Source organism: Ixodes scapularis, unplaced genomic scaffold, assembly GCF_016920785.2.
Source record: "Ixodes scapularis isolate PalLabHiFi unplaced genomic scaffold, ASM1692078v2 PGA_scaffold12__126_contigs__length_90152505, whole genome shotgun sequence".
NCBI lineage: Eukaryota > Metazoa > Arthropoda > Arachnida > Ixodida > Ixodidae > Ixodes > Ixodes scapularis.
In genome coordinates this window covers 85,163,999-85,177,548 of record NW_024609838.1, presented here as the reverse complement: position 1 = coordinate 85,177,548, position 13,550 = coordinate 85,163,999, and positions in this window count along the sequence as shown.

The following is a 13,550-nucleotide window of genomic DNA, read 5'->3' as shown; positions in this document are numbered from 1 at the left end:
TCTCTGCTTTTGATGATGAAGTATTTTTATTGCGTACGCAATAAAAAAGAAATAAAAAAAAATATTTGACAGTATGAAAGATTAGTCTTGGCAATATAAGAAAGAAATAGGAACGCAACTTTCCTTTTAAGACCAATTATTGACAGAATTGACCCTGAACCGCTTTTGTTGAACCGGTGGCCGCCATATCAGATTATAGTTTTGTTCCGGTTCGGGTTCAATACGAAGCGTTCGATTTCGGTTTTGGTTTTGTACCGGTTCGGTCAAAAATAACGGTTTTGATCCGGTTTTCGGTTTGGGTTCAATTCGACACCCTGGATATAATATCAATCTAATGAAACCAAGTGTTTTTAGTGCGCTCTTTGTTATTTGCTCGTTCTATGATAATAAGTATGTGAAATATACTCCCGAATGCTTGTACGGAATTGAGTGTTGTAGTGGTTGTGGAAGTAATGAGTACTGTATTAATGTTTTAGTGGAGGATTTAGTTACGGACATTTGTTTGCATTTACGTGTGTTACTGTTCATCTGCCATAGGAAACACAGTGATGATATCGTATCTAAATCGACTTGGACAATATTGGGATCATTAGTTATATAAATTTCCGGTAAATAACTGAAGTATCAGTGAAGTATTATTGCCGATTTAATTAATGACGGTAGGTCATTGATATACAGGGTGTTTTTGCTTAGTCTTTCAGATTTGTTTAAAAAAAGCCGTGAAAGCTACACTTATGCGGTTTGTGCAAATAAGTTATGCGGCCAAGAAGACATAGTATAGGGAGATAGTCGCAACTATTGGTCAGTTAATGAGGTGAAATTTGTTAGTTAACTTTTTAATTAGTGGAAATAGACATATAGTTTGAATTAGAAACTTGTAGAGCACCATCAAAAACCACTAAATCAACTTATTTTAGTAGGATATAAGGCCGGGGCAGCATTTTATGGCGTTCTGTAAAAACGCTCCATTTGGACGCGTTTCTAGATTTGGGTTTCTTATCGGAGCGCATCTACGCGCCTGCGGTCCTGCTCCCCAGCGGCTGAGACGCGCAACACACATCCGCCCTACTTCCCTCCATTCCACGAGGGAGGCGAGGGGTGGCCTCGCGCCGCGACCACCGGGGAGCAGGACTGCGGGCGCAAAGATGCACTCCTATAAGAAACCCAAATCTAAAGCGCATCCAAATGAATCGTTTTTACAGAACGCCATAAAGTGCTGCCACAGTGTTATAACCTTCTAAAATTAGTTGATTCGATGATGCTCAGCAAGTTTATAATTGGAACTATGTGTCTATTCGCACTAATTAAAAAGTTAATTAACAAATTTCACTTAATTAGCCGGCTAATAGTTGCGACTATCTCCCTATACTATGTCCTCTGGGCAGTATAACTGACCTGCACAAACCGCATAAGTGTAGCTTTCACGGCTTTTTCTTAAACAAATCTGAAAGAATAAGTGAAAACCCCCTGAATATTAGAAACAATAGATGCACGAGTGCTGTAGTCTTAGGGACACCTGGTCGAACAGTAACGGGACCCGAATCGCCAGACAAGTATAAAAGTAATAGCGTTCTAAAATTGTGATCTGCTCGTCTCTTGGGTTCTCAAATATCATAGTGCGAAAAATGAATTTCACATATTTTGACAAACTTTTCTCAGACCTGTTATATATCTGTATAGGTTCAGCAATTCAATGTGCTCTGACCGTTAAAATATGGTACTTGTTTTGCAGCAACCTATCGGGTTGCTACATTGAAAGACACCTGTGACCTGTTTCTTGGCAATGTCATAATGCAAAAACTGTATAATAGCAACAAAAGTACCGTAATACCTGAGCGTTGCCCCATACGGTGATGTACTTGGACAGTACCGAGTTTGCGAAACGACATAGGTATGTTAGGGCGGCTAGAAACAAGTTTTGTACACAAGCAGAAGTGGGCATGCGAGCTTCATATGCAAAGTTGCTTGCATTTAGAATACAGAACACAGTCGTAAAGGAGAAATGGCTCATCTTTGAGCATTGCGAAACGCGCCTCCTCGTATCCATAAAATCTGCAAATATCCGTCTTGAAAAAATTGTATACACATGCATCTTACATGCTTTAGAATTTATGACACCGAGACACACAATATCTGCGCAGTGTATCGGCATATGCGCTGTACAACCACAAGGATACCCAAGAGACTGCTTTAAGGACACTATATGCACACGCACACACACACACACAGGTTCACCGACTTCAGCGAGCAGTTGCCTTTGCATGAGGACGAAGCGCAAGCACGTTGGTGGCCGGACAGGAACTTATTGACTTAGCCTTGATCCCTTAGCTTTTTTTTTTTAGATGTTGCACTGGCGCCCACAATATTTACAATTCTCAGTTGAATTTTTTCACTACAGTTCAACACATGCTTCAGCTCGAACTCACAATGGGTTCATTATTGGAGGCGTCAGACATATCCTTCCTTGGTCTGAGTTCACTTCTTGACATCCGTGACGGTTGGCAGCGAGTGTCTTCGATTGGAGAGTTTCAGCTGTCCGTTTCTTTCGTTTGACATTCTTGGCATTCATGCAAACATTAATTTTCCTACAAAAATGTCACAAGAAAGCGCTTGTGCGGTTTCTTGTGACAACAACACGTGTTTTAAGAAGATATCACTCGTATGTTCAATTCCACAGTCGTCGAAGCCGGAAGTCTCCTTTTTGTCGAGTAGTTCCATTACGAGATACCTAAAAAGTCGGCACTGGCTGGGCATCTCGAATTGGTGAACAAAATAGTTGTGTTTTATAGCATTTACACCATGAAAAATAAGCCCTTCTATAACGCGTTTTATTGCGAGAGCACAGTCTTCCTGTGCGAGGAAACTGTAGCCAACTTGTTTCGTGCTGTCTATGCGGCCTTGACTTTTCGCCCCCTCAGGTTTTTCAAGGTGGTGTAGACCGCACGGCTCGCCACATAGCCCATGGCCGAGGGAGTGTGTCTTATTTTCTACAACCCAAGGTCACACTGCAGGTATACCACGTTGTAGGTAGGGCGTCAAGTATTCGCTCGCTCGTGAAGATCTTCCTAGTATTCGCTCGCTTGTGAAGATCTTCTATTCTTGATAGCTGTAGTGATCGTTGACAGCGTGCTCCTCAGCAGTATTTTGTTTTCACCGTCGTAAATGTGCCTTGTAGACACGTGGTATTAGAAGCAAGCCAGCTGCTTATACATTCTACTGCAATCTTCTAAGCTGTCAGTTTTCAGCTTGTTCCACGCTGGCCGTACAGCACCCCGCGTTCATCAAAGCGTTATCCGGGATGTGGACCTGACCATCGATTCTGCTAGAAATAGAACTTAAAAAGCGAAAATCATTTTCCGCGCTAAATATAGCGGGAAGTTACGTCATGTCACCTATACACCAATTGGTTTACCCGCTAAATTTAGCGAGAAAATTTGCCTTGTGACATAAAAAACAGCGCAGTTTCCCCACCAATTTTAGTGGGGGAATCGACGTCACGTGACCTATACACCGTTCAGTTTACCCGCTAAAGTTATCGGGAAAATACACCTCACGTGACGCACCAATTTCCTTTCCTCACCGATTCCCTATGTTGAATTTTATACGTTATAGGACTTTGAAGGTAAAGGTTCCTACCAATTTTTTTTTTTCGAAGGGTAAGTACGAGCTCATATTACTTGCTTAAAGCGAACATGTTGTAATTATAAATACTAAAACATAACGAACAACACGCCATTCCTGTCGCGGTCTACTCTCGAGGCTGCTGAACGGTCGTTTCCACTGCCGGTGTACGGTCAGTCTCCCCGCCAAATGTAGCGTGGAAACTGAATTGGTGTATAGGTCATGTCATGTCAATTCTTCTGCTAAATTTAGCGGGGAATCCGATTTGGTCTGTAGGTTCTGTGACGTGAGACCACGTGACATAACATTTGCAGCTGAATTTAACGGGGAAACTGAATTGGTGCATGGGTCACCCGATGTCAGTCTTTTCAGTAAATTTAGCGGGGAACCCGAATTTGTCTGTAGGTCCAGTGACGTCATCTAAGGTAACATCAAATTTACCGCTGAATTTATCGGAGAAACTTAATCAGAGCATTGGTCATGTGACCTCAATTTCCGCGCTATATTTAGTGGGGAAATGGAATTCGTCTCTAGGTCCCATAAGATCCGGACACTCGACATAAAATATTCCGCTAAATTTAGCGGGGAAAATGAATTCGTGTACACATTACCAATTTCCCGGCTAAATTTGGCGGGAAATGAACGGAGCGCCGGAAGGTTAAAATTTTGTCATTGGGAGGTAGCGTTAAAAAGCATTTCATGCTTTATGATGGGAGAGGTCAAAAGGAAAGGGGCATATTCGAAAGGGCAGATAAGGACTGGGCCACCGTACACTGAGTGTCCATGTTTAAGACTTTTTTAAAACTTTTTGTTTAAATTTCATTTCACGTCTTGTCGGGGTTAACGATGTAGATGATACGTTATTTTTTTGCTTTTTCGATGAAGGATGATTCGATGATTTCAAGTCCGAATTGCTGAAGATGGTGTTCCTAGGAGCTTGGTGCTGCAAAAATCTGATGCGCGCCGAAAGCACTTCTTCGCATGAAAAGCGATGAGATGTGTATCAAACATTTTAGTGAAAAACCCGTGACAGGTATTGACAGACGACGACAAGAAAGAGAAGGAGAAAGACTCAAACACAGCTAAATATTTATTGAGGGAAGAATCCTTTATATATGGTTGAAAAAAGAATATGGTGGTTGACGAAAATAATCCCTGGAGAAGGGGAACAAGAGGGACAAAGGACAAACACAAATCTCCAAACACAGCTAGGTGACTGGTGCGCGACCGAAAAAGTCCGCCTGGTCCGGGTATCGAACCCGGGACCTCTCCATTACAGGTGGAGCGCTCTACCAATTGAGCTAACCAGGGGTTAGACATCAGTAGAGCAAACGGGTTTTATCAGCCGCCACCAGTCTAACACCAACAAGGGTGAAGCTTGCAATTTAAGGTTATGATTATAATGCAATTCAATGCAAAGGTGCAAGCGAGCTGGACAAGAATGACGAAAATAATCCCTGGAGAAGGGGAACAAGAGGGACAAAGGACAAACACAAATCTCCAAACACAGCTAGGTGACTGGTGCGCGACCGAAAAAATCCGCCTGGTCCGGGTATCGAACCCGGGACCTCTCCATTACAGGTGGAGCGCTCTACCAATTGAGCTAACCAGGGGTTAGACATCAGTAGAGCAAACGGGTTTTATCAGCCGCCACCAGTCTAACACCAACAAGGGTGAAGCTTGCAATTTAAGGTTATGATTATAATGCAATTCAATGCAAAGGTGCAAGCGAGCTGGACAAGAATGACGAAAATAATCCCTGGAGAAGGGGAACAAGAGGGACAAAGGACAAACACAAATCTCCAAACACAGCTAGGTGACTGGTGCGCGACCGAAAAAATCCGCCTGGTCCGGGTATCGAACCCGGGACCTCTCCATTACAGGTGGAGCGCTCTACCAATTGAGCTAACCAGGGGTTAGACATCAGTGGAGCAAACGGGTTTTATCAGCCGCCACCAGTCTAACACCAACAAGGGTGAAGCTTGCAATTTAAGGTTATGATTATAATGCAATTAAATGCAAAGGTGCAAGCGAGCTGGACAAGAATGACGAAAATAATCCCTGGAGAAGGGGAACAAGAGGGACAAAGGACAAACACAAATCTCCAAACACAGCTTGGTGACTGGTGCGCGACCGAAAAAATCCGCCTGGTCCGGGTATCGAACCCGGGACCTCTCCTTTTTCGGTCGCGCACCAGTCACCTAGCTGTGTTTGGAGATTTGTGTTTGTCCTTTGTTCCTCTTGTTCCCCTTCTCCAGGGATTATTTTCGTCATTCTTGTCCAGCTCGCTTGCACCTTTGCATTTAATTGCATTATAATCATAACCTTAAATTACAAGCTTCACCCTTGTTGGTGTTAGACTGGTGGCGGCTGATAAAACCCGTTTGCTCTGCTGATGTCTAACCCCTGGTTAGCTCAATTGGTAGAGCGCTCCACCTGTAATGGAGAGGTCCCGGGTTCGATACCCGGACCAGGCGGATTTTTTCGGTCGCGCACCAGTCACCTAGCTGTGTTTGGAGATTTGTGTTTGTCCTTTGTCCCTCTTGTTCCCCTTCTCCAGGGATTATTTTCGTCATTCTTGTCCAGCTCGCTTGCACCTTTGCATTGAATTGCATTATAATCATAACCTTAAATTGCAAGCTTCACCCTTGTTGGTGTTAGACTGGTGGCGGCTGATAAAACCCGTTTGCTCTACTGATGTCTAACCCCTGGTTAGCTCAATTGGTAGAGCGCTCCACCTGTAATGGAGAGGTCCCGGGTTCGATACCCGGACCAGGCGGATTTTTTCGGTCGCGCACCAGTCACCTAGCTGTGTTTGGAGATTTGTGTTTGTCCTTTGTCCCTCTTGTTCCCCTTCTCCAGGGATTATTTTCGTCATTCTTGTCCAGCTCGCTTGCACCTTTGCATTTAATTGCATTATAATAAATATGGTGGTTGACTTTTGATGCCGCCTCATTTTGGTGCTCTCGTGGGCAGTCGTTTATACATCGACCTGCCTGGGCGATGTGTTCAGCTCCGCCAATGAGAGGCACCGAATACACCTTCCCTGTCGCAGATTCCTTAAAATGGATGTTGTGTTGTGCTGCCCTTCGAGAAGAATGCACTACACCCGCTTCAGACAGTGTACAACAGTGCTTCTGAAGTGTAAAGCTGAATGCATCGGCCAAACAGCCCGATGCATAAAATATTGTTTACGAGAGCACCAAAATGAGGCAACATCAAAATCCGTTCACCGTTCACATCCCTTCGCTGTTCACGCGAAGGAGTACTTTGGGTGCGAACCACCAGACTTTGGCAGCACAAAGCTTCCTGGAACACATCGTCAGCCATTCGAACGCAAAATCATCGAATCATTCTTCTTGAAAAAAAGCAAAAAAATCGCATAAATCTACATCGTTGCCTTGGCAAGACGTGAAATCAAATTTATCAGGACAGAAGTAGAAAAATCATAAACAGCCACGGTACAGTGGCTCTGTCCTAATCTGCCCTCCCTATTATATTCCTTCCCTTCTGTTTGGGTTCTGTCGACACGCTAATTTTTTGTAACCGAAAACCAACATTCGTCGTTGGTAACTGAAAAAGTGTGGTTTGTCTGTGAACAACCTCCTTGTTTTTATTCTTTTTATTTTAAGTATACTTATTACTTCCTCTGGAAAATGTGTGAAAGCCTATGCAATGTATAAAAACAACAAATAAGAGCTAGCACTGACAATACCTCTACCTATATGATTTAGTATTTATGAGAAAAATATTTACACTGGGCGTTCTTTTGTTTCCCTTTCATACTTTCAAAGAAGCCCCACAAATAGATTTTGATTATATTCTTGAGCAAATAGAAGATCCGGCAAACCTGCTTTGTTCTCAACCTAAGTAAATAGCCTATTGTATGCATAGAAAAACCACAGCAAATACAGGCTTAGATTCAGGAACGAAAAATATGTTTTGTTTACGGAACAAACATCTTCTCATGTGTCGGTACACGATAGAGATATGTGAGTTTGCTTATCGTGCATGAATCTAGTCGTTTTAATTAAATGAGAGTTATATATTTATTCAATTTTTCAAATATCAGATCACGATTACCATTGCAAAGAACAAATCGACCGCTCCCGCGCGTCAAGCGTGAGTTAGTGGTTATGATGTTATGTGGTTATGACATGGTTATGTTGTCTTTTTGTTCTCACCTAATATATTTAGATAAACATAACTCATTTTACCGAAACTACGGCGCGTGCACTAATGCTTCAAAGCCAATTTATTTCTATATTTGATATATTTTCAGGGCCCAAGGGCATTGCAGCAAAAAGAGGTGGTTTTACATTTGCAGCGAACAATAATATAATAATAACGCATCGTTTTATATACGGCATCCTTGAAGTTGGGAGCGTTCGACATGGCGACGACGGATGCTGGAAGGCGGTCCTAGTCTAGGATGGTTCCGCTTCTTTAAAAACAGAGCTATAATAATAAATGTTATGAAATAAACAAACGCGGGAGCATTTACGGCTCAAGATGAGGTCAGCAGATTAAGGGCTTGTTTCATAGCTGAAATGCTAGCATGTCCGGGGCAATTTGATAACATGGTACGAGCCGCACGATTCTTGATTTCCTAGAGGGTGAGAGCAAGTGCTCAGTCGAGGTCCCATACTGTGCATGCGTACCCAACTACAGATCGGACGAGTGTATTTTTACGTTAAGCGAACAAGGCACAGAAGAAAAAGGGTGGCTCAGATAGTCAAGCATACGATTGGGGTTAGGAACTTACTCAACATTCGAATTCCATAAGTTCTGGTAAATATGACGGCCTAAACATTTATAAGAATTTCCAGCTAAGAGGGCCATGTTATCAAGAAGGTTCGTGGTTCGTGGGGTTAGGGCAGCGGGAAACTTGAATAATTTTGCATTTTTCCACGTTTAGTTTTATGAGCCATTTGTCGCACCAGTTGGACACACTATTAAGGTTCTCATGAAGGTTATATGAAATAACTTGATCAGTAATTTTATTATACAGCACGCAATTATCCGAAATTATTTTAATTGAAGAAGAATTGAGACAGCCGGGAAGGTGATTAATGTAAATAAAGAATAGAAGAGGTTCCTGAACAGAGCACTGCGGCCCTCCGGATATTACTGCACACGTTTTAGAACGACTACTGTTAACATTCACGTATTGAGTTCGGTTAATGAGAAAGCTTCGAATCCATTCCAAAAACCTTCAGATTTATGCGAAGCTGGCTAAGCTTAAGGATTAGTAAGTTGTCTGTAGTAGCATCAAACGCGTTAGCCAAGTGGAGATAGATGCGCTCTGTGTCGAATTCCTGGTCAGCGTTAGCAAATAAATAATTAGTAAACGATACTACCTAGGTTTCGCAAGAGATCTTTTTCTCAAAAACCGTGCGAGTACTGAAAAAATAATTACCCTAAAAAATCCTAATGCTGAGAATATATAATATGCTCTAATAATTTGGTGGAAATACCTGTTAACAAAGTGGGGCGATAGTTATCGGTTGATTGAGTGCTTCCAGATTCATGAGTAGGAGCCACCCTCCCCATTCTCCAATCGTTGCGTAGAAAATAGCACTCTAGGGACTGGTCACAAATCTTAGAATGATGGATGAATATACTTCAGTGCATTTTAACATCATCGAATGAATTAAATCGGGGCTACCAGATGACGAATTGGGAAAATTGATAATGAGTTTCTGAACACCAACCCGAGCTATGCTAATCGAGTCTATCGGAAAAAAGTAGCATTTGAAAAATGGGGGAACATTTGAGGTAGACTGTACTGAAAAGTGATGCAAAGGCTTTGTTTAAAACCGTGCGACACAGAGAGGGCGGAACAATGGAATTGTTAGCGTAACTAATTTTAATATCTTTGCACTTGCCCCCATTTTCGATATTTCGGCATTTGCGGGGATTGGTTTGTAAATTTAGTAAAAAAGTAATAAAAATATATCGTTGTCAACGGCGTTGACATACTTCTCCCTGCAGTGATCGCCAGACCATCGACCGGGACGGTGTTTCTTTTGCGCGAAGGAACATTCGCGTCTTTTTGTTACGTGATCATTTTAGCGGGTTATCAAAACAATGAGAGCTGGGATTACTAGCAACCCTTCTTTTTTAATGAAGCGGTCAACTAGATAGAGTAACTGGCTTTTATAAAGAGACCAGTTTTAATCAACCGAAAGTTCTGAGAAGCTAGCAGGATAGTCAGTCGTGAATACTTCTAATTCGGTTGTTATTAACGCGATATCGGCACGTTTAAAATCTTGTATAAGATTAACTCTTTTTTGCAGAAATTTTTGCTTTCAAGGTGCAATGTAATGATTAGACCTCGAAGAAAAGTTAGAGGGGAAGCAAAGTCAGAAGTAGTAGTCAACACGAAATCTATTATGTTACAAGATAGTTCCATTGTACCTATGGACAAGCTTTAAACTCATCACGCAACTTTCAGAATGGCACACATTCGGACGACTTCCTCCTAATAGTAACCGAGTCCCGTTGCCATAAAATATTAAAATAGTTTTTCAAAACCAAAAATAAAAGGGGATTTAGGAAACCTGACAATGGTGCTGTTGAGAAAGTCGTGCAAATTATCATAGCATTACAAGACACCTGTGGTGGCCTATAACAAAGGATGAAAAAAGGGAATTCACGGCCGTTCATATTGATGCGAACAAAAACTACTTCTAGCGTCGAAACAGTCTGAATTGCATGTGAGTCGAGCGCAACCGCTCGACTTCCCATGTTATTCAATCCAACACAACAAATGACACCATCATACCGATACGAACGTTATGCCTTCTCACAGACTATTATTTCTTTGATTTTTATTTTTACACAAACTCCAAGTTTTTATTATGATTATATTAACACCAGAGGCCAGAATCAATAAACGAAGACAAGGTCTCGCGTTCGATAAGGAGAGCTGTAGAGGTTCTCGAAAAACAAACTAGTTAGAGGTGAATTCTGGAATATTTTTTCTCGTGACTCTGAATATAACGTTCTTTTTCCCCCGAAGATGTGCCCAAATGCGAGACAACACGAAAAACCTCCGACCAGTCGTGTCGCCATACTAGGATATTTCGGCCGCCAAGCAATGTCGCTCGTATAACAGGGCGTTCGATTGCAAATTTGACAGGTATTTCACCTGCACTGACACCAGTCGTGACGTCTTTTGTGACCTTCTTGATAATAGCAAGAGTGTGCGGGCATAGCTTTGATAGGCGCTGAAGATGCCTGAGAGGGGAGATTCCGAAAATTCCTTTTATGACGTAATGCTTCGAGAAGGAGGGGCTTCGGCGATACTTTGAAAAGGATTTTCTGCAGCCTCCGTGCACCAAATTGAAAAGTACTCTTGAACGGCCGGAATACGTTCATACTAACTTTTCGATAATGGTCGATAATTTCGTCGGAGTCCATGGAATTATTGTGCTGTGTTTGTTGGACGCGTTTCGACAAAGAGCTGCTCGTCGGCGGTCGCGAGACTTCCGCTGATTGTGATCGACCGCCTCCGGCCTCGACATTGTGTTTGCGAAGTTTTGTGCTGCCCGAATCGGATTGTGCATCTATCACGACAGAGAGCTGCTCATCGGCGACCGCGAGAGTTCCATTGAATGTGAGCGACCGCCTTCATCCTCGACATTGGTTTGTGGATAGTTCTGTGCTGCCCGAATCGGATTATGCATCTATCACGGATTACATGAGATCGGCGTTTTATTTGTAAGTACTCTGCAAGCATGTTTCTGGTAGTAGTCCTGCTTACGCCCCAAGCAACTGCCGGTCGTTCCATCTCTGCCAGCCTGTTTAGTTTTGCTTACGTCACCAGAGCTGGAAAGCATTAAAGTAGGTTTATGCGAAGGAAAGCCTTATTAAAAGTTTGAGTGCATTTATTTTAAGCCTCTAAAAATTTTGTAACTTTGTCATGAAAACTTAACATTATGTCGCAAATGCTCGCATTTGTGGTTTGACATTGGTTTGTCGCAAATTTGCGACAGGAGAGGATAAGATCCACAAGCGATTTTCTGGATTGAAAAAAGGAAGTGTTCTGCATGTTTCAATCATTGTTAGCAATCATTTCTTCGTAAATACTTTTTGATGAAGTGCTGTGCTACAGAATTAGTATCTCTTATAGCTGAATAAAGTGAGTGTTACTGTGCAGGCGAGCTGGTGAAGGATCGTGGTAAAAGAACCCAAGACTAGGGACAAAAAATCGGGACAACACAACACGTCTCAAAACATTTAGATAAAGTGTTGTGTTGTCCCAATTTGTTGTCACTAGTCTCGGTTTTTTCTCACCATGCTCTTCTAGCTGCAGTACACCTCTTTGGGAGGATGTACTGCTGCCATCACACCCTAATAAAATGGTGTAGAGCAGCCTCACACCTTTCTGTGTAGGGTGTGAGAAATCACACCGGTTTTTGAGGGTGTGAGCATTAACACATTTTTTTCTAGGGCGCTTTTGTACACCAATAGGGGTGAGTTATGACCTATGCCATTTACACCAATAAGTGTGTGAAAATGTTTAGTGTGATAATGATAACGGCTGTTCGCCTTGATGGGATCCCCACTATACGGTTCACATTTGACAGCACTAAAATATTGGCGAAGTACAAAAACAAAGTGTCACGCGAGCTTCACGAGGCATTGGAGATTAGGAGTATATGGTGAAAAAAATGCATTAGCGATGCATCTCCGGCTCTGTCTACGGATGTGTGTGAATATTTGAAACGTGGTATAGGCGGGGACTAACGTGACGTGTGGTGTCTGATGGTGTGCTCCCATTGGTATATAAGTTTGTGTTTTTTCCTAATAAATTCAGTTGAGAGTGCGCCCTGTGTCGTTGTTATTCTACTCTTTGTCCCTGTTCTTTTGGCGCTTATTTCCCACATAGACGAGTCCTGACGGCAGCGCTAGCTTGAACGTAGGCCACCACTCAAGCGCACCATAGAAGGAAGAAAAAAATGCCCGCTTGCATGGCGTTACTTAGTTTCTACATGACCACACGTGGCACCAAGTATTTTACACCCTAACTACAAAGGCGCTCTTGACTGTGATTAAGTCAACGACAGTTGACTCAATCGCGATCGGCCGGAGTTACAAAGCGGTGCCAACTGTCAGTGAGCCGCTAACGATCATTAAGTCGACATTAGCTCTCCTACCTCAGTTAACTGAAGGGGGTTTGCACCAATAGAGCTAAAGATGGCGGCACTTGCCGCATCGCTGCCCATGGCCACCGTCACCGAAGTATTTACTACTGCGGAAGATTGGCCGAGGCATTTATAGAAACCATCGCAGCAAAAAAAGAAGATTGCCGGAAGAGGCATGATCGGGGCTACAGCTGCCGCTAGAACGATCACGCCACGTCGCGAAAGACAAAGCTCGGCGAGGGCGTCCATTGCGATGTCGGTGGCTATAACACTTTGGTTCTGTGTCTCTTGCTTGAATTCGTGTGAAACGTTCTGGTCATAGTTTCTTTACTCTGAAAGTGAAAAGGAACTTTAATTTTACTTTGTTTTAAACGTTAATATATAATGAAAAGTGCGGATATAATTAATTTCCCTCACGTTTTCAAAAAAGGTAATGAGACATCAGTTTTTGATTCCTTTCGATTTCAAGTGCCTTAACGCGTATCTGAACTGGGGTCGTTAGACTAAACTATAGTGTAACACCGGACAACTTCGTTTAGCTCATTGACGGTTGGGAGATGCGAAAGATCGTTGGCTTAATTGTCGTAAAGCGCGCTAGTGTACCGGTAAGGGTATTAGAATGCTACGATGGTTGCCAACAGAGGTTTTGGGCACTACAAGTAAATCTCAAGAAAGCTTTTCACCGCGTGTCCCTTGATATTCTGTTTTCTATCTTAGAGCAAATTAATGTAGGTCCGGTGCTGTTCGATACTTTACGAATGGCTTATCGTATTTCCA